Source organism: Anopheles moucheti, chromosome 3, assembly GCF_943734755.1.
Source record: "Anopheles moucheti chromosome 3, idAnoMoucSN_F20_07, whole genome shotgun sequence".
Taxonomy (NCBI): domain Eukaryota; kingdom Metazoa; phylum Arthropoda; class Insecta; order Diptera; family Culicidae; genus Anopheles; species Anopheles moucheti.
In genome coordinates, this window is record NC_069141.1 from 87,091,414 (window position 1) to 87,109,763 (window position 18,350).

The following is an 18,350-nucleotide window of genomic DNA, read 5'->3' on the forward strand; positions in this document are numbered from 1 at the left end:
GCTAAACGAATGGATAATTTCTGTAACGTCGGAAGCCTACCGGCCGGAAAGCCGCCCCCACCCGCACTCGCTAAATGGCCAAACGGATCGATTTTAGAACCATCTGTTGCGAACGGTAGCCGTAGCTGTGCCACCCCTTGCCGAGCGGTGCGGTGCGAACTGAAGGGACAACCGGGTGGGATGCATATCGAAAATTTGCCCAATACACACCATCTACCGGTCGCCGGCGCGTACACTTTCGGTACGCCAAACTGGCGTCACTAACACACAAAACCGCCCCGACCGAAGGGTGCTCTTTTGCATTGGGGTTGGTTTTGCATCGAAACCCCCCCATATTGCATGGGGTAAGCGGCCAGCTTGTGTGGGTTCGCGGGCCACAAAATTGTGCAGTGTCAGGCTTTCGGGGGCGGAAAAGGGAAACGAGCGGGGTATGTGTGTGTGTGTGACTCAGTGTGGTAACCTACAAAACCTCGGCCACCTCGTGAAGGTGGCCGGGTGGGAAGAGCACGGAACGGTAAAAAGCGACGCAAAAGTTGTTGTCTTTTTTTTATTCTTCGTTGCTTTGTGTGTACTTTTTGTTCAAAGAACCGGATTGAGTCACCGCTTCGGTTCAAATTATTGTCTCGCGTTCAACGCGCACTGCAACGCCACCGGGAGCTGCATCGAATTGCATTCCGCGAGGGGATGAAAGGGGAGGAATAATGAAGGAGAGGGGGGGGGGTTGTAGAGGGGGTGTAAGGGGTTTTTAATTTGCATACAAAACTAGGAGAGAAAAAATATAAATGACACAAAATTAAACATAATAATCCGACCGTTGATCGGAGTGGGGGGGAGCTGTTTGTTCAAAATAAAAACAAAAGCGGTTTATGTGCCTTGGCTGAAAGTAAAAACAGTAGCCCTTATTCAACTTGCGCTTCTGTGTGTGTGTCTTAAATACCAAAACATCAATAAAATTCGGGTTGCGTTTTTACTTCTGCTTGGGTGCCCCAAAACTCGTTTGTGATTTAAAGTAATTGAGTGCACGTGTACGAAAAAAAAACTACTTAAATAAATTTAGCTTTACTTTACACAACGTTTATAAAATATGTTAAGTCATTTACTTGGTTTGAGGCTTTTAAAACCCCCCAGTGTACGACTTTCGCGTGTGCCAGCTGGTTGTCGCTGCTGAAACATTATCTCCATCCATCAACCCCACCATCTTATCTCGATCGTCAACACTCGTAAGCTCTTATTTTTACGATTAATCGTAAAATCAAACAAAACAGGGAAATAAACCCCCATGCATGCAGTTGTTTGCCAAAAAATGCTTCCTCCCTTACAAGGGAAAATCGGTGAAAGGGGTTCCACCGAGCAACTGAGCAACCCCACCGTAAAGTGCATTCACTTGCACCCCATTCGTCACCGACGGGCTCGCCTCATTATTTATTATCTTTTTTCCCAGTTTCCCCTTCCTGGGGCCCAATATGGTTCAATCCCCGAAAAATGTTTCGCTTTTAAATGGGTGCTGTTACATTTTTTGCTTCTATTTGCAATTCGCCAATTTTTTTTTTCGTTCCTGCCACCCTTTAATGCACATTTCAATGTTGCTGTGGTGTATTGTTGCATTTTGATCTTCCGCCTGATCTCCCCCTCTCCTTTCAACGGAGCATTAAAAATGCATTCAACATATTTTATTCATGACTTTTGGTTCGCTGGGACTGCGATCGGCACAAACTCCACGCAACTCTCCAGCCCAAACCCTCCCCAGAGTGCAGGAGTGTCTGCATATCACTCACGTGCGCACCGGCGCCGTTTTGCAACCGGTCCCAGCCAACATTATCCAGAACACACTCCCATCCACCTACAGACGGGGTGATCTACCCCCTCCCCATTCGGCTCAGGGTGGAATCAGCCGGTGAACAAGGTTATTATGCACAGGTGATGCTTGTTTTTGCTACTGCTCAATATTTTACGAGCCATGTGCGGTGGAGGGCTCAGCCCAGTGTTGTACCACGTTGTTGTAAACACCGATAGTGGACACGTACGAAGCAAGATAAGCGTACATTCAGCCGAAACATCGTCACTACATGGCCGACCGAACATACGAACAACGTATCCGTTGTGTTGATCCTTTTGCTGCCGTCCTGCATCGAAGGATGCCCCAGCATCGGGCCACCGTGGGGCCAACCCGGTGCATCACGGGACGGACGGTTCATCTTATGACGTGCCGTTATGAGGGTGGGTGGTTTTGTTTTTATTTTAAGTCCACCGGCAGTCAAGGGGGTACCTCCCTGCAGGGTGGTTTCCGTGTGCCAGTTTTGATTGTGTGGTAGATTGGCTGGTTATAAATGCATTTCTCCTGACACTTCGCTCGGACAATTGGAAACAGATTGGAACACCATCAGTGCCGTGCGTGTGTTGTATCGTTACAACTTCATGCATATCAGAGTCCGAGACGCATGATACTGTTGCACAGTTATTCAATCCTCTTGTTGATACAATTAATAGAGATGGAGATCATAACGCCTCTGAAATTGTTTGATGTAATAGAAACATGCATATAGACATGTGGACAATAAACTGAATTGAATTCGTTTTAAAAAGTGCAACAGAGAATCGATACGGAAAATGAAAACAGATGGTTCAACTAGACAAAATAACTAAACGAAAAAGAACAAAACAGTCTTTCGAACGCTTTTCATAAAACTCGTTTGCACACACACACGGTCCTCACACCTGCCCCCACAGCCAGTTCATTGCAGTGGTGCAAAAGTTTAATTCGAGTTTTAATTCTCAAAGGCAGCCACATAAAAAGGTGGTTTCGTTCGTTCATTTCCTTCCGTTCTTGTTGCCTTCACACGGGCTGCCAACCAGACGGGTGGCGCAAAACCCGGTGTTCGGTTTCAATCGATCTACCCTCGAATGACGTGGCGACGTGGTCGATTTGACCATACCCCGCCCCGCTCCCTGCCTCTGTCTGCACTCCCTTCAGTTTTTGCCACGCCACAATCAAAGGCCCTTCGGATACAATTTTATTCACGTTCCCAGTGGCGCATATTCGATTGCAACTCCATCCCCTTCACAGAGTGTCGGGGACGCTCTAAGTAAACCTCACCGAAAAACCTCTAATGGGCACCGCAAAATGTACCCAACATTCAGCTCAAAAAAGGGGTTTTGAAAATTTGCTACCAACAAGAGCGGGGTGGGGACCTAGTTCACTAGGGCAGTGATAGGGGCGGATAGGGGGCAAGCGCTAGAAATTGCGGACCCGGGGTGTCTCGTAACATAAAACCGGCGCCACACGCAATGGAAATGACTTTGAAAATAGAACTCACACACAAACACACAACACACCGAATGAATGGGGATTGGGAATGTTGAATAAGGATCTGGACAGAATCAAGAATGTTGTTGTTAGAAAGTTTGTTTTTACGGGAAAAAAACCTCAGGGAATCTTTTGCTCGAATTAAAGAACCGTCCTTTGAGCTGCATTCAATGCCAATGGTTGGCCTTTACCGACGACCGTTTACCTCACACAACATACACCCTCGCACGAGTGAATGCGTTTCAGACCACGATGGTTACGGGGCACCTATAAAAACTAATTAAAACGATTATCCTGCAGGCATTCGTCGGCCGAGGTCTAAAGGTCCAGGAGTAGGAGGTGGGTACACTATTTACCCAGCGGTGTGGCCGTGTAAGATCCTACCTTCTTGAATTAAAAAGATTCTTTCTTTGGCAAGTGTCAGATTTGTTTGGGGATTTCTATTCTTCCATCCCTTCCCAAACTCTAGGTCTTTATCCGCTTCAACACCATCCGCCAGGGACCATCCGCCACCAGGGGTTTGGCTTCCAATTTTAAGCCCTTCCACTGACAGTGAACGGGGACGGGGAAAAGTCCCCTTTTTTTTACAGCACGAACGCTACCCGCAGCGCTTGGAACGAAGGAAGGAAAAAAATCATCCCTACGCTACCTTTCGTGGATGCTTCTTTTTGCCTTTCTCCCATTCAACGCTCGCCAATGCGAAAGAATGTCTTAACCTTTTAAAAACGTACCACAAGAAAAAGGGTAGCCGCGTCTAAAAAGCTTATAACACAACAATAATACCGTTTGCCAGAACAAACACGAACCACCGAAGGACCGAATGCGAATGGGGGCGAGTCTGGGAAAAGTAACAATGGTTCTGGAACTGTTGGTTCCGGGGGTTTTTTTATGGCCCCAACACACACACACACACACACACACACATACGAGGACGCGTGGGTGAAAAGGGTTACAGTAGAAGCAAAACAAAAACATTCTACTGTTTGCTTTTCTCATTTTCTTCTCCTCCACGGAGGACCGCTTTTCTTTAAGATTTTTCCATTCTTTCGTGTTGTTTTGTTTTTCACGATTGTTTCGCGCGTTCCATTCCATCCATTGTTTGGGTTTTTCCACCGTGGTCCCTTTTTGTGTGTGTTTCTTCCGCCACGGTTAGACCACCGAAGGGTTCCTCGACGGGTGGAAAACATTTTTTTTTAAAAAAGACACACACGCTCGCTTATAAGACACGGGAAATGCGATTTGCTCGTAACTGCTGTCATTTTTAGCATGAGCTTCAGGAAAATTAAACTTAAACAAAGGCCGGAAAATGGATCCTGCTGCAAAACTGGTTCTACAGACAGTACGCAACATAAAGCTATATATGTGTGTATCTAAGGAGAAAACAGATCCTTGCTTTTGTTGCCGTCTCTACAGTTTAAAATAGTGTACGGTAAATTTATGACACTTAGACTGAATAATGTTTTTGGGATTTTTTAAAATTTTCAAATATAATGTTAATGATGTTAAGGCTTAGTGAAAAATTACCCGATGTAATCCAATATTTCAATACTTAAAAATCAGGTTATAACATTGAATAAAAAAAATAAAAATATAAAAAATGTCCAAATTTTATGCGTAAATTATTAAAAAATAAACATCACAAATATGTTTAGAAAATTGTTGATTTTCTGTACAAAAACTTCGAGCAACATTCGTTTGCACATATAAAAACAACATCATACATACATTTGTATTTATAATATGTTGTGATAAAAGATGGAAAAAATTAGCATTTGCGCTTTGGCAAAAAATAGTCAACTTTTGGCTTTTCAATTTTCCGTCTACAGCTGCCAAGCTAGCTACGTTACGGACTGTATACCGCGAAACCCCCTCCGGAATGTTTTCGCCCCGAAAGGAAGGAAGAATCTTTTTATGAGCACAGCCGGGCGCACTAGCAATTACTTTCTTTTCGTGGCAAGGCACACACCGTTTTGCGTACCACAAAACTGTCCCATCCTCGAAAAAGGCAAACAACAACAGCAGGGGTTCACCGGATGGAACCCAATCTGATAGACAACCTTTTGCGGGCAAATTCATTCCCTAGCAGAGCGAATAAAAACCACAAAGCGGTACAAACACACTGCCCAAAACGGTACGTAAAATTCATATCAAACCATTTTCTTTTCTTTTCCCGGGCCCTTTCTGTCCCTTGCCCAACGTCACAACAAAACGCGTCCACATGGCCAAAGTAAGCCCCCGAATACGGGTGCATAAAAAAAGTATCATGTGTTTGGGTGCTTACTCGCAAAAAAAAGGATTCAGCAAGCACTTGGCTGGGCTGTGGTAAAGAAAATACCAACTTACCCCGAACTGTGCGCACGAGCACGTGCATGTGTGTGTGTTGCCAATAAATGAATCCCCAACGGAAAGGCAACTAACAAGCGGCCGCTAGAGTAGTCGCTAGTCGTGAGTGTTTTCCAGTTTTTCTTTGGCAACATTTTCCTCCCACCCGCGGGCTTGGGCTGCGATTCCACTTTTACGAGGGTCTCTCACGAGAGACTAATTTCCCTTGGTTTTGTTTGTGGTACGGGGAAAATGCAGGCTTTCCACGTAAGCGGCATCGGAGAGCGCTAGTGATAGTGATATTTGAAACCACCGTCAGGGACCCTGGCACGCGACCTTTCAGCCACCTTTTGCTTCCCTGTTTGAACTTTACTATTTCACTTTACAGCAAACGGATACCTGCTAGGGGGAGGGTTAAAGAGCAACCTGTGTGTTTTTATTTCTTGTACCGTACAAAATCCACCATTTGTTGGAGCAAAATTCAAGGATGGCGGACAAAGGTAAGGATTGGTATGGGGAACGAAACAAAGACAACGTTTAATACCTGTTGGTGGTGTGATGGATTCGGTTTCCATGGTTTAGTGAAAATATGGACAGAAAATTCGTACCACAACGCTCCTTTTACCATTGGGGCGCCTAACATTTAATCGTTTATTAATTTTACAATTAATTTCCTCAAAAATGTGGAAAAAAATCAAACCAAAGAATTTAATCCCTTTCGTGTAATTTTTCGAATGAGTGAGTAAGTGTAAACGAGCATCTGAAATAATTGCTTAAACATGCATAAAAAGGATCATTCGTTTTGATTTAATTAAATTGCCAATCCACAAACAATATGCTGCACGTTCACAAAACCCTCGTCGTTTCTTTAAGGCAATCGGCATTCAAAAAGCTCACTTTTACTCAAATTAAACTTCGCCTCGCATTCCGCACCACACGCCGAATGAACACATTATCGTCTGTTTCAATCACCTCATTAACCTGGCCAGGCACGCCGCGGGGGGCCAAAAAGGTAAAAAGGATTCATTGATGATTGAGTGCAACCGAGTCCCTTCATCTTGAGCGTTTTTTTTTTTTTGCTTGGTAAAGGGAGCATTGTTTTACCGGGGATGAAAGGTAAAGATGTCCCATATTTATTGGCGCTATCCTTTCGGGTACACCGATAATAACAACTCGCACCGTGGTTAAAACAGCAATGCGAAACACGAAAACTTCTTGCACACCCCAAAACAGTTCGATTTTAGCCCACACTTTGGGCCGTGCCGGGAACACCTTTTATACCGGTTACCATTACACTAAATTCTACCATCCCATTACGTCCCGGAATCATTCGGATCCGGTGAGGGGTTTCTTTTTGCTGTGTGTAGTACACGAATCACCGAACCGAAACAGCTTCATTGTTACAACGCAATAACAGTGGTGTAAAGTGGCAAAGAAAAGGGAGCGAAAAAAAAGTAAAACGGGCACCATTTCCGTTTGTCGAAGCTCATCTCTTATTTAACATATTTTGCAGAACCCTTTTTTTCGGATTCGGCATGGCACGGGAAAATTGGTGTCGGAAGTGTTGCCGAGGCAGAGCAAAATAAACAACACCCCAAAAAAAAGGGAAGCCCAGAAAGCACTCGCCGTTGCGCAAAATATAATCCCGAAGATGTTACAATGCGTGCGCAAATTGAATAAAAACGAAACCCTTGATGAAAGGGCACCCGAAATATGCGCCAAAACAACGCCAGCAACGGCACACAACACAGATGAAAACATATTGTTCGGGGCGGTGTAGAAGCGACAAGAAGGAATGGAAGAAAAAGCCTTAAGTTTGATCTATCGAAAGGATACGCTCGTATACAATGTTTTGATGACAAACGGACGACAACAGAGACCAGAGCGTGGGCTGTAAGTGACACTCGTGAGTGTTTTCCTTCTTCCTTCGTTTCGTTCCAACGCCTTCACACCGTACACCGGAAGGCAAGGGAATTCCGTGCAGGCAGTGACAAGTGGAGTGAATTTGTCCTCATTCGATTTTTTCTTGTCCCTTTTCTGATTCTCACCTTCCACGGTTAAACGCTGAAGATCCTGCGCGGACGTCCACCTTAGCCCGTAAGTAAGCAGCCGCGGATGGGAAACCGTGGATAGGCAAGAAAGATCGTTAAACGTAATAAATCATCTCAATTGAATGTGGCTCTGTCCACGCATTTTTATTTGTTTTCTCTTCGCTTCCCTCCTGACTGTAGGCAAGTTTTTCATCGCAACATGTCCGGGAGGGTTTTTTTTCTTGCTTCCTTCTCCCAAATATCCTTTTACTTATAGAATCCCAACCGTGGTTTAGTTACGCATCACGTACACAATCATTTTACGTGTGAGCGTAACCGAAAGATGACGCACTTAGCAGCAACACGAAGCGAAGATGAATCGAAGCTGAAGGTGGCCAACGGCGTAGAGAAAGTGTGGTTAAGAACGTGAAAAATGGGTACACATGCGTTCCATAACGCGCGCCCGTGGTTGGATGTGTTTGATACTCTTTTCTTATGCGTTCTTATGCATTCTTCATTCGACAGGGGTTTTCAGTAATAAAGTATTTATTGTTTAAGTTTTCCGGCATTTTTTAAGATATTTGGCACATCAGCTCATTTCTCAACTCACTCAACTATCGTTCACGATGTTTTATGATGAATACACTATGAACCATGCACTAAATAATTGTATAAATGTATAAATTACAAATCAAGCACAAATTCTGACATTTAAGCATACTTTATGTAACCCTGCCCTCGGCACCCACTCCAACCTCCCCCAGAGCACATCCTTCCTGCTTCCACACATTTCCATTTAATGATGATCCCAGTGCCATCCAAACTCGCGTCGACGATTCCAGCGCCTGATTACAAGAAGCAAATCGTGTCGTCCCATCGCTCGCCGGCATATCTGTTCCCGTCTCATTGCTCATTCTATGTTATTCCCGTCTCATTCCAAACAAAACACTCCTCACAACGAACCCATCCCGGGCTACGCGTTACGCTGAATAATTATGACCCGAATAGAAGCGGAAGCATTAGCAACTTCGACACAAAAGCTGGCTGCGCTCTAGTCTGGAAATAGAACGAGCAGCGTTTTGCGAGAGTTCTTAAGTTCACTTAAGCATACCAACACCACTACCACCACCCCCATCACCCAAGAACCGGAACAGTCAAGACAAGACAACCGAAATGTCCCCACGGGAAGCAAAACAGACAACAATCGCTAGCAGTCCCGGTGCGGCGCACGTCTCCGAAGGGAGAATTGTCAACGTCTACACGCGTCCCTCCACTCGAGACGCTTCCTCCCGGCTTTGGTGCAGGGACAGTCTGCGTAGAAACAACGGGTAAAAAGGAAAGTCGATTTGTCACCATAATGGCAGTTGTTTTGCTGTGCGTCTCATGTTACATAACCTTTTCTGATTGGGGAGGGTCACCACACCCGCTGCATGCTCCCGTCTGGTTCTGGATACCCCAAAAAACCCCAAATAAAACCTTCATCGATGGGCGGAAAACTAGGCCGATGTGGACGTAGCACGATGACGAGCATGATGATTAAAAGTCTTCAGGAAAATGTCTACTGAGCTGGGAACTCCGATAGGATTGGCTTGGTGGTGAGTTGAGAGAGCCCTCTAGCCTTCCTTTACCTACCTCTTTGCCACTGTCGGTCGTCGTTGACATTCGGAAACGGAAGAAGTTTTACATTTTGTATGATATCTTCTCCGGTTTTGTAATCGCACATCGTCGTCGTCGTCGTCGTCGTCGTCGTAGGACAGTTCACCCTGAGGAAGTTGTAGTTTTATTGATTGCCACCACACAACCGCCTCTATCGAAAGGGCCTCCAAGAACACTCAACCCCAAAAACGAGCGCCCGGAATTCTGACGAAATGAGCTTAGGAAGGGATTTGCTCCCTCGATCTGTTTGATCCGTTTATTTGGAATCGTTTATTTGCATTACTCTGTGTATGCGTGCGTGGTTTGTCCTCTGTGTTTCGTGTCTGCTTGTGTGTGGTAGAAAATAAGGAAATTAGCATTCATCTTCACCCTACTGGAATGGGCAATGGCAGGGTCCACAACTGTCCCAACGCACCGGGGAGCAGGGTTTCGGAAGCATGATTTAGCATCGAGACCGCAAACTAGCTTGGCACGCAACCATCACCATTTCTCGAACGAATTGTCCGGAAATAGGCAACTCCACCGCAAGCCCGGTAGACCACAGACCTAAACCGCGCGCTCTATTCCAAAGCCCGCTCACAGAACGCACACCGAGCCCGAACCTGTTGTCCCGTGTCTGAAGGACAAGGGCCTTCCCTCGTTTCCCGAGGGAAATCTTTCTTCCGAAATTTTCGAAAGGTGGCATAAAAAAATTAACAACTATTAATTCAATCAAACGACACCCATGGGGAATTGCTGGTGGGTCAACCGTACTGGGAGGTAATTAATAGAGAACGGCTTCGTTCCAGAACTCCACCGCACCTCCCGCACAAAGGAAGCACAATCACATTCCCGCTACGAAACGACCACCGATAAATCTTAACCAGAAAGGTGAGTTAAATATGCACAATAAAATTCCACTCCCGGGGATCCAACTTTCGGGTGCTAAATGATGCATAATTTATCCATTTAGACTGCCTAGATTAACCCGCCATCTTTTTCGCACACCCGGCAATCGATGCGTTGCGGCCAGTAGCAAAAGATGCGTCCCGTTTTGGGAGCTAGATTTATCACTGATAGTATAGGAAAATAGCTATCACAAATTTAAATAATATCCAAAACACTTTTTAGAATTTGGTGGAAAAACATAATGGTTTTTAAAAATATGATTACAGTATCTTTTTCTTTAGAAACGCTTATTTACAGAACAGGAAGAAAATATTGCTGACATCTTGGAGAATAACCTCCCCATTTTGAGGTTATAAAAAGGAAACTCCTCAAGCCTGATAGTCGAAGAATCTGTCGCCTTTTAAGGAGACAGCAGTGGAAAAACTTTCCATCACGCTTTTGTTCGTTGAATAAACTTCTGATTAGCCGTGATGGGTGGCCACCGTGTCCTGTGTGGTGTTTGCAGGATAGCGAGAGAGAACAAAAAATACATTAAAGCTTCCCGACGCTCATACACACCAAGCGTAGCCGGGAAAATAAGGACCGAAAAATAAAATCCTACAAGAAAAAGGCTTGCCGGAAGTAAGAAAGGACAAAAAATCCACCCTCACTGAAAAGGTACAATTGAATTTATTATAATCCACAATGGTGTGTCTGCCAGTGCCTCACACACTGACTGAATCCTTCTGTTTGGCGCGAAAAGAATATTAGCTTCGAAGGGATGGCCGTGCACGTACAGTGCGAGAGAGAGACACACACACAGAAAGAGTTTCACAGCCGCGCCGTGGACAAGGAGTAACGTGAAAAATGACAAAGTAATTCCATTATCGGCGTTCCAGTTGGAAAAGCCTCCCCCACGATTTTCTCGGTCAAACTTTTCTTTTGCTGATCCGATCAAAACATGGTCATGGTTTCGTATGCGGTTCGATGGAACCGGTATGGTTTTCACTTTTGTGAATGATTTGCCTTCCCCAGCTGGACGGTGGGCTACGCGAAAAGGGGTTTGCGATGGAATGGGATCGCTAATTTGGCCAGAACCATTATTGCTTCCCATCGCTTGCCACAAAAGAGAAGTAATGTTAAACCACGCACCTACCCCATGCCACTTCCACTGCAAAGCTGACGCGCTTCGTTAGCGAGTTTGGCGGGTGGAAAACTTTAATTGAATTTCCCATTCATCCCGTCGGAATCGCCTCACGTTTGGCCGAGCTGCATCCAGCCCGGAGACCGGTTGAAAGGTGTGAAGTTAAAAAAAGGGGGGACGAAGCAAAAAAGAGTGAAAAACATTTCCTTCGCGGCTGTGCAACTGCGAAAATCAGTAGACAAGGGAGCACCGAATTTTCCTGCGAGTCTTATTTTCGATGCTCCACAAAACGGGACGAATCCCGACAGCTTTGGGTGATTTTATTTTTTTTAATTTTATTTTTCTCCCCTTTTTTCCACCCATTATCGCCCATCCGGAATGGCCGGTGTGGTTGACCGGAACGGGAAACAGATTTTTCTTATTCGCACATTCCATGGTGCGGTCCAAGGTTTTTTTTTGCTCGTTTTTAATTCAAAAATTTCCTTCCCTACCAAAAAAAAAAAAAAACGAAAACAATGTAAAACTAACTTCTGTTGAAAAAACTTTTCCACTAGAGAAGAAACGTAATAAGCGGCACCATTGGTGGTTCTTATCAACTCCAGACTTACCAAAGCTTACCAAAGAAACTGCGTGTAAATCAACCGCAGCATTTGGTTCTCGTTTTGCTCGGGGAAAAACCCGATCACGACCAGGAGGTTTCCTTGCGTTGTTATGAAAAAAATCCCAGCAAAAGATACGACCGAACTTATCAACCAATAATATTTCGTGGAAAATTAACCCTCTTCCCTGCGGAAATACTACCATTTCTTCCCGTTCTATCCCCAAACTTCGGTTCGAAGAGAAAATTAAGCACTGTATTTTTTTTATCTTCCATTTGTTTGTGCGTTATGCTTGCCCACCGTGAAAGTGAAAGATGGTTTGATGTTTGCTCGATTTAAAATTTTCCAACCAAAAATTCGCTACCCCGAAACCCGGATGAAAATCCAATCACAAAACCAATGCTAAGCTCCACTACTAGCCGGGGTCACGTAACGATGGTAAAGAACACGGACAACATTTTCACCCAAACCATATTCGAGGTTCCTGCACAGAAACCACACGAACAAAAGACCGACCGAGACCAGATTGCGTAATGAAAAATTATGATAATCACAAGCGCCTAAATTTATGTACTCTAATCGAACCATTGTTTACGTTGCTTTGCGAGAGAAACGCCGTGCCCAATATTCAATAACGCACACAGGACGTTTCTAACGGCCGGGGTGGGGGGGGCTTTTTCCTGTGGATCGTAATCCGTGTTGCAGTGATGAAAACCAACCACACCACGGGAAGGTGGTTCGTGGTTCCTTGTGCTTGTGCCGCGAAGATGGAGCCGGGAAGCAGGCGGATGTTATTTTCGATGCAAAACCAATTTTCCGTCCATGAAATCAACTTCGTCCGGATGCCATGGCAAAGAAATGGAATGAAGGAGAGAACAACAACAACAAAAAAAACCTTAACGAGGGAGAACACGCTCTGCCGGACGGTGCCGGACGAAGCAAAACACGTTGCCACCGAAACCGGGACGACAGTTTGCTACTGCGGACGACTTAGTTAGCGCAAGCAATGAAGTGACCGGGATCAGGATCATAGCCAGGCCTTCAAACGACCGCTGATTCTATCCACATGGCAACAACCACCCACTCTGGCGTGTAACACACACAAACACATTCATTCTCTCACTCTTACACTGCTCTGTTTGTCCAGCATCCACAGCAAAACACCGTACCATACTCGGATACGCATCAGCGACAGGTGACATTTACTTTTCCAACCGATTTTGAAGGATTTTCCGGAGCGTAGAACCGCTTGTGGAACTTTCCCCACTCTGATCGCGAGCTAAGTAAAAGATTGGCCCGATGCGGATAAAGTGAACCAAACCCCCCAGGGGGAGGGGGTAAAAACACGCCAACCCAAGCTGCCACCCGGTGGAAAACGTTACCAAGGTTGCCGGAATGTAAGAATGTGTATTAGCTTGCTTTTGTCTGTCCCGGCTCGTTTTTTTTTTTTTGCCTGTTTGGCGGGAAAAATTTCCTTGTCGCACGCTTTATTTAACGGTTTTGTACCGTGGCCGTGCCGTGACTCGATGAACCATAACCGAGCCGGGCCGCGGTGGTTGAAGGCGCGAGCACGCACAGCAACACAAAGTAAACAGCAAAGGAGAGACCCTACAAAAATATTAAGGCAATAAAATATTTTCTTAAAAATAGACTGCAGTGAACCGCACGGCAAGGAGAAGTTTGTTACCGGGAATCACCGGGTGTCTCATGCGGGATGGTAAGGCGGTGTGTGTGTGCGAAGGGGAACAAGGCAGAAAATATTACCTCCGTTACTGGAAACCGTAAACCGAAGGAAAGTGAACGCAGCACGGCAGGAAAACCCTTAACGAGCGACAGAAAGCGGCTGTGGGGTTGGTGGGAGGGATTGGAAAGCCTGTGTGTGAGAAGAGGAGAGGGGGGAGGTGGAAAAAAGCGCGCATTCGCTTTTATCCACAATCACACACACACACACAAGCTGCGGCGAAACGTCGCGGATTTTTCTTCCTTTTCGTCTACCCGCTCGCTCGCTCGCTCGCTTCGCTTTTCCGGGACGGGGGGATGGGGTGACAAAACCATGGGGGGGGGGGGCAATGTGAAGGAAAACACTGGGGAGGGAAGGGAGTAGCAAATTTCGTTTGTATGCGGCGCATATATCCGTGCTAGATTTGATCGTATCAACATTAACGTGTGACGCGAGAGGGTGTATTAGACGGGAAAACCTTCTGGTTGGCGTTCACTTGAGGAAAATCCTGTACGGTAGACCTCTGCTAACCTTTTCCCCCCTAAACCCCCCTCCCCCCCCACCACCCCAATACATTGAAGGTCTTCGGCAGACAGGTTGGAAGTGGTAGAGGGAAAAATGCGCGTTAAGCTAAGGAAACGAAACAGCACGGGTTTTCGCAATGATATTAGCTCCCCTACTTTCCTTCATGTGTATGTACGTGTGAGTGTGTGTATGTGTGCCCCTCTGCGTGAGTGTCCGTAGCGAACGAGTACGAAGTAGCTCCTTTTAAAGGCAAAACAAAAGCAAAGGACTAAAGCAACGACATCCGCATTTTCTTTCCACCACTGTTTCGTGCGCGATTTTCCACGCTTTTGTGGGGGAGGGGTATGAGGCATGGTAATGGGGGGAAGGGTTGGGGAAGCACGGGACACCATTTTCTGCGTGTTCCCGTCCAAACAGCTAGCGGTGCCGGCGACCGGACAGAAAATTATAGCTTGTTTAAGGAGCCGAGGAGTTTTCCTACCAGTTTTTCTCGCTTATTATGTGGCGCTTCGGCAGCCAGCACGTCGCCTTCAGCAGGCAAAGCAGCTGGCAAAATAGAGCCACCCGCAGTGGAAACATGGATAGTGCCGCGCGATAATATAGCCTCACGCACAAACACACACAAACCCACCGACACAGTGTTGCTCTGGAGGACGATCACAGGACGACGACACTGCACACCACCACAGGATGCCGTTCCTATGGTTACATTCATTCCCATTTTTCCCCACCCAGCACCGTCTGCAATGGGGTGGGATTTTCGCAAAACAAGATTTTCCTACCATCTTTTACGACTGCACCGTGTTGTCGCTGATGACGATGATGATGATGATGATGATGTTGCTGGCCTGATGATGGAAAACGATGATGCTGGTTTGCTTTCTGATCGACTTCCGGTTGCTTTAGAGACGCTCCGCCGCAAAAGGATAGAGAGCGAAAGGGAAAATGGTGGGTGGGGGGGGGGGGGGGGGGGGGTTAGAAGAAAGCATTTCTTTTGCTAGCGACGAAAAAAGTGCGAAACCGTGAAGATGGCGTAACGCGCTTTTCCGGAACACCCTTCCCGTTCTGCACCGCAGCACGGTAAAGGATCCGTTTCCTTCGCTTCCTCTTTTTGTTCGTCCCAACATCCATGGATGATTCTGATTCTGCGTTTTTCTTCTCTTTTTTCGAGCAAAGCACCAAATATCTTCCCAGGGGGAAAGGAAAACGATGGTAAGCGAAAGATTTGCCCGGCCTCCGGGATCCCAGCTCCTCGGCCATTTTTTTTTCTCCACAGAAACGCATCCACGGTTGAGTTGGGATAGCTAATGTCCGAAAAGGAAGCAACGCACAAAAACCAGAGCATAATACACAGGGCACATCAGCGACCCCCGGACCAACGCGGCCCCTAATGCGGTGCGGACAGGTACATTTACCTACACGTCATTAGCACAGCATGGTGCAGAGGATAGGAGCTGGGCGGACGAAATATTTCTGTAAGGTGTACCCCGGAAGCGCTGCCGGTGGTTCCTGCCCGTGTAACGCGTTCCTTTGGCTGATCGTTTAAAGAATGGTTTTGGTGGCGCTTGTACTTGTTTCGCAAAGGAACAAGATGTATGATTATTGACGAAACAAGAGCCACGCTTTAAGAGGCCTTTTATTGCCCCGCTTTCGGGATGAAGCGGTTTAAAAGACCGCTTAAATTGGGGAAGTTTTCCCAAGTAGGAGAAAATTTTGGATATAACGACCCGCTATTACCAACATTATTTATTCGCCGATGGTAATGTTATGAGAATAATAGGCAAACATGGCGTTCAAAACAAAAACTTTTTACTTTAAAAACTCCGCTAGGAATTCTCGGGTTCCACATTTTCAGAATTGATAAAACAAACATGTTTTGTGAGAGTTTCAGTGCTTTTTTCCCTTTATTTTAAGAGTTTTTTCAAACCTTTTAGCTGAAAACGTAATAAATGATGCTTCAGTTCGTCGAAAAAAGCTAATCTTGATCGCTCGTTCGTGGGGATGCTATCACTTATTAGATATTCATTTAGTTAGTAACAAACTTACGGGTCTCGTACTTCATACATCTTCTTTTGGGGATTTCAATAAGATTTTAAGTTATCAAAACGAACGTTATCGAAGTCAAAGAGTGTAGCTAAAATGAGCGGCGAATACAATCTCAATTCGGTTTAATAACCCATTTTACGACGGTCATGACCTTGTTTGACGTTAAACCAAGAAGAAGTGGAAAGGAAGAAATGTTTGTGCACACACACACAGGTATTTACTCTCGGTAATAATTATTTACAAACGGTACCGCTTTGACTGAGGAAGAATAGAATAACATTTCAGAACATTCTGTTGCTATGAGTAAACTTTCAAATTTTATTTGCCATTTAAAAATGTCCAAATGTAGGCCAATATTTGGCACAATTTCAAACAAACTCATCCGGTCGAACGAACCAACCGCGAGTAAACTGTGTTTTTTCCGTACTGTGAGATCATACCGGCTTACAACACTTTCCTTTCCCGAGAAACCATATCCACAGAACGCCGCCATTCACCGTTGCGGAATGATGAGTAAATCTGCCTCCCCTATGATTTCCGGTCACCGATTCACATCGTCGTCTCGGGTGGTCACCGTTTTTCCATTTTCCCGGGAAACCCCTATTGCTAACTCTTCCGTCCACTCGAACCAATATTCCCGGGGTTGCTGCTGAAGGCATAACCAGAGGCAGACCAAAATCTTGTGCACACCGCGGCTTCTGGAAAATGTCTACCATTTCTCGAGTACACTATTTGGTGGTGTGTTTTTGGAGCAGGGAAAAGGAGGGGTGAAAGGGGGGCTGTGAGAAAAACCAGGAAAAACGATCATAAACAATATTTGACCTCTCGGCTATTCATCAGCGGATGGTAGAGGGGTTTTCGGGGGATAGGCGCTACTTGAAGTCTTCGAGTGTCGAATTCTTCACTTGTGTATTATGATGAGCTGCCATTCATTTTCTCACGATTTTCACCGAAACCTTGAACGCGGTTGAAATAAATTTTCTACACCACAGAGGATTGTGAGTTATTTTCTTTGTCTTATATGATGCATTATTGCATCTTTCGTATCAGGTCCATTAACATTTTCAATTCTCGTGACATCATGCTTCAAATTCAGAAAATACAATTTCTTCCCTCGTCGGCAGGCAATCGTCAACCACAATGCGCCCGTAATGACATTTCCAGTGAAGTTGACTCAGTAATGCTACAATCACTGATAAGGTGACATTAAACACTGCAGAATGATTACTTCTGCTGGCTGATAAGCGGCTTTCGACAAACCCATCGCTGAAGGCAAACCAAAAGAACTTCTTTAACCGAAAGGAAATGAACTACATTTTACAAAAATTCTTATCGGTCAGCGACAGCTGCTGCTGCCGTCAACCCAAAGAAAGCATACCTGTTGCCATTGATCCTCGAAGGAGGACTCGGACGAGAAGCAGCCTGTTTCGTGGATGATTTGGAGCTCCCGGAAAATGCTTCCACTCGGCAGTATATCCATCGTTGGGCGTTCTGGTTGCTGGTAACTCGATGCTTGCTGACGGAAAACACAAACACGCACACTCGCACACACCACGGAAAAACAAATCTAGTGTAGCAATAAGCTCTTCGTACACTACTCTTCTAGCGACACATTCGCCTATACGCACAGCACCTGTACACTGCCAATAATACTTGTGATTCTTCAACTACTTTTTTCGCTACGTAAAACACTTTTTTTAATGCACAACAAAGATAAGCATTGGCTTAATTGCTCACTGACACCACGCACGCACGTACACGAACCGGCACACTAAACAACCTCAAACATATATCTTCACCAGCGCCTCTCACCGTTATTATAACTACAGCTCTTTACAGCGAATAGGTGCAGCGAAAAATCAGAACAATCATCGATGATTAATAATGCTTTTGCATTACACTCCGGCTGTACGAGATTTTGATTCACACTTTCCAGCTCGTGCTAGCTTTTCCACCAGTTGCAGCCGGTTGCGAAGGAATGCGGCTGGAACTCGGCTGCTTTTCTTCGTGACTGCTCAATTTGGCGCTTTGTTTACATCCGCACGTTGTGGGGTGAACGTTGTTGGGTTGACTTCACACATCGAAGTGAAAACAGGTGAAAAAAAAAACAAATCGTCTACACATACACACACATACA

The 18,350-nt window shown here is 45.5% G+C and overlaps 1 protein-coding gene across 1 annotated transcript in view; it reads right to left on the bottom strand.

Moving 5' to 3' along the window:
• The window catches only part of LOC128300987 (Krueppel-like factor luna), a 230,551-nt gene extending 212,863 nt beyond the window's left edge, over window positions 1-17,688 (bottom strand). The window contains exon 1 of the mRNA XM_053037266.1: window positions 17,592-17,688. The gene's annotated coding sequence lies outside the window, so the exon portion shown is untranslated. The remainder of the gene's footprint in view (window positions 1-17,591) is intronic.
• Between the last annotated feature and the right edge of the window lie 662 nt (window positions 17,689-18,350).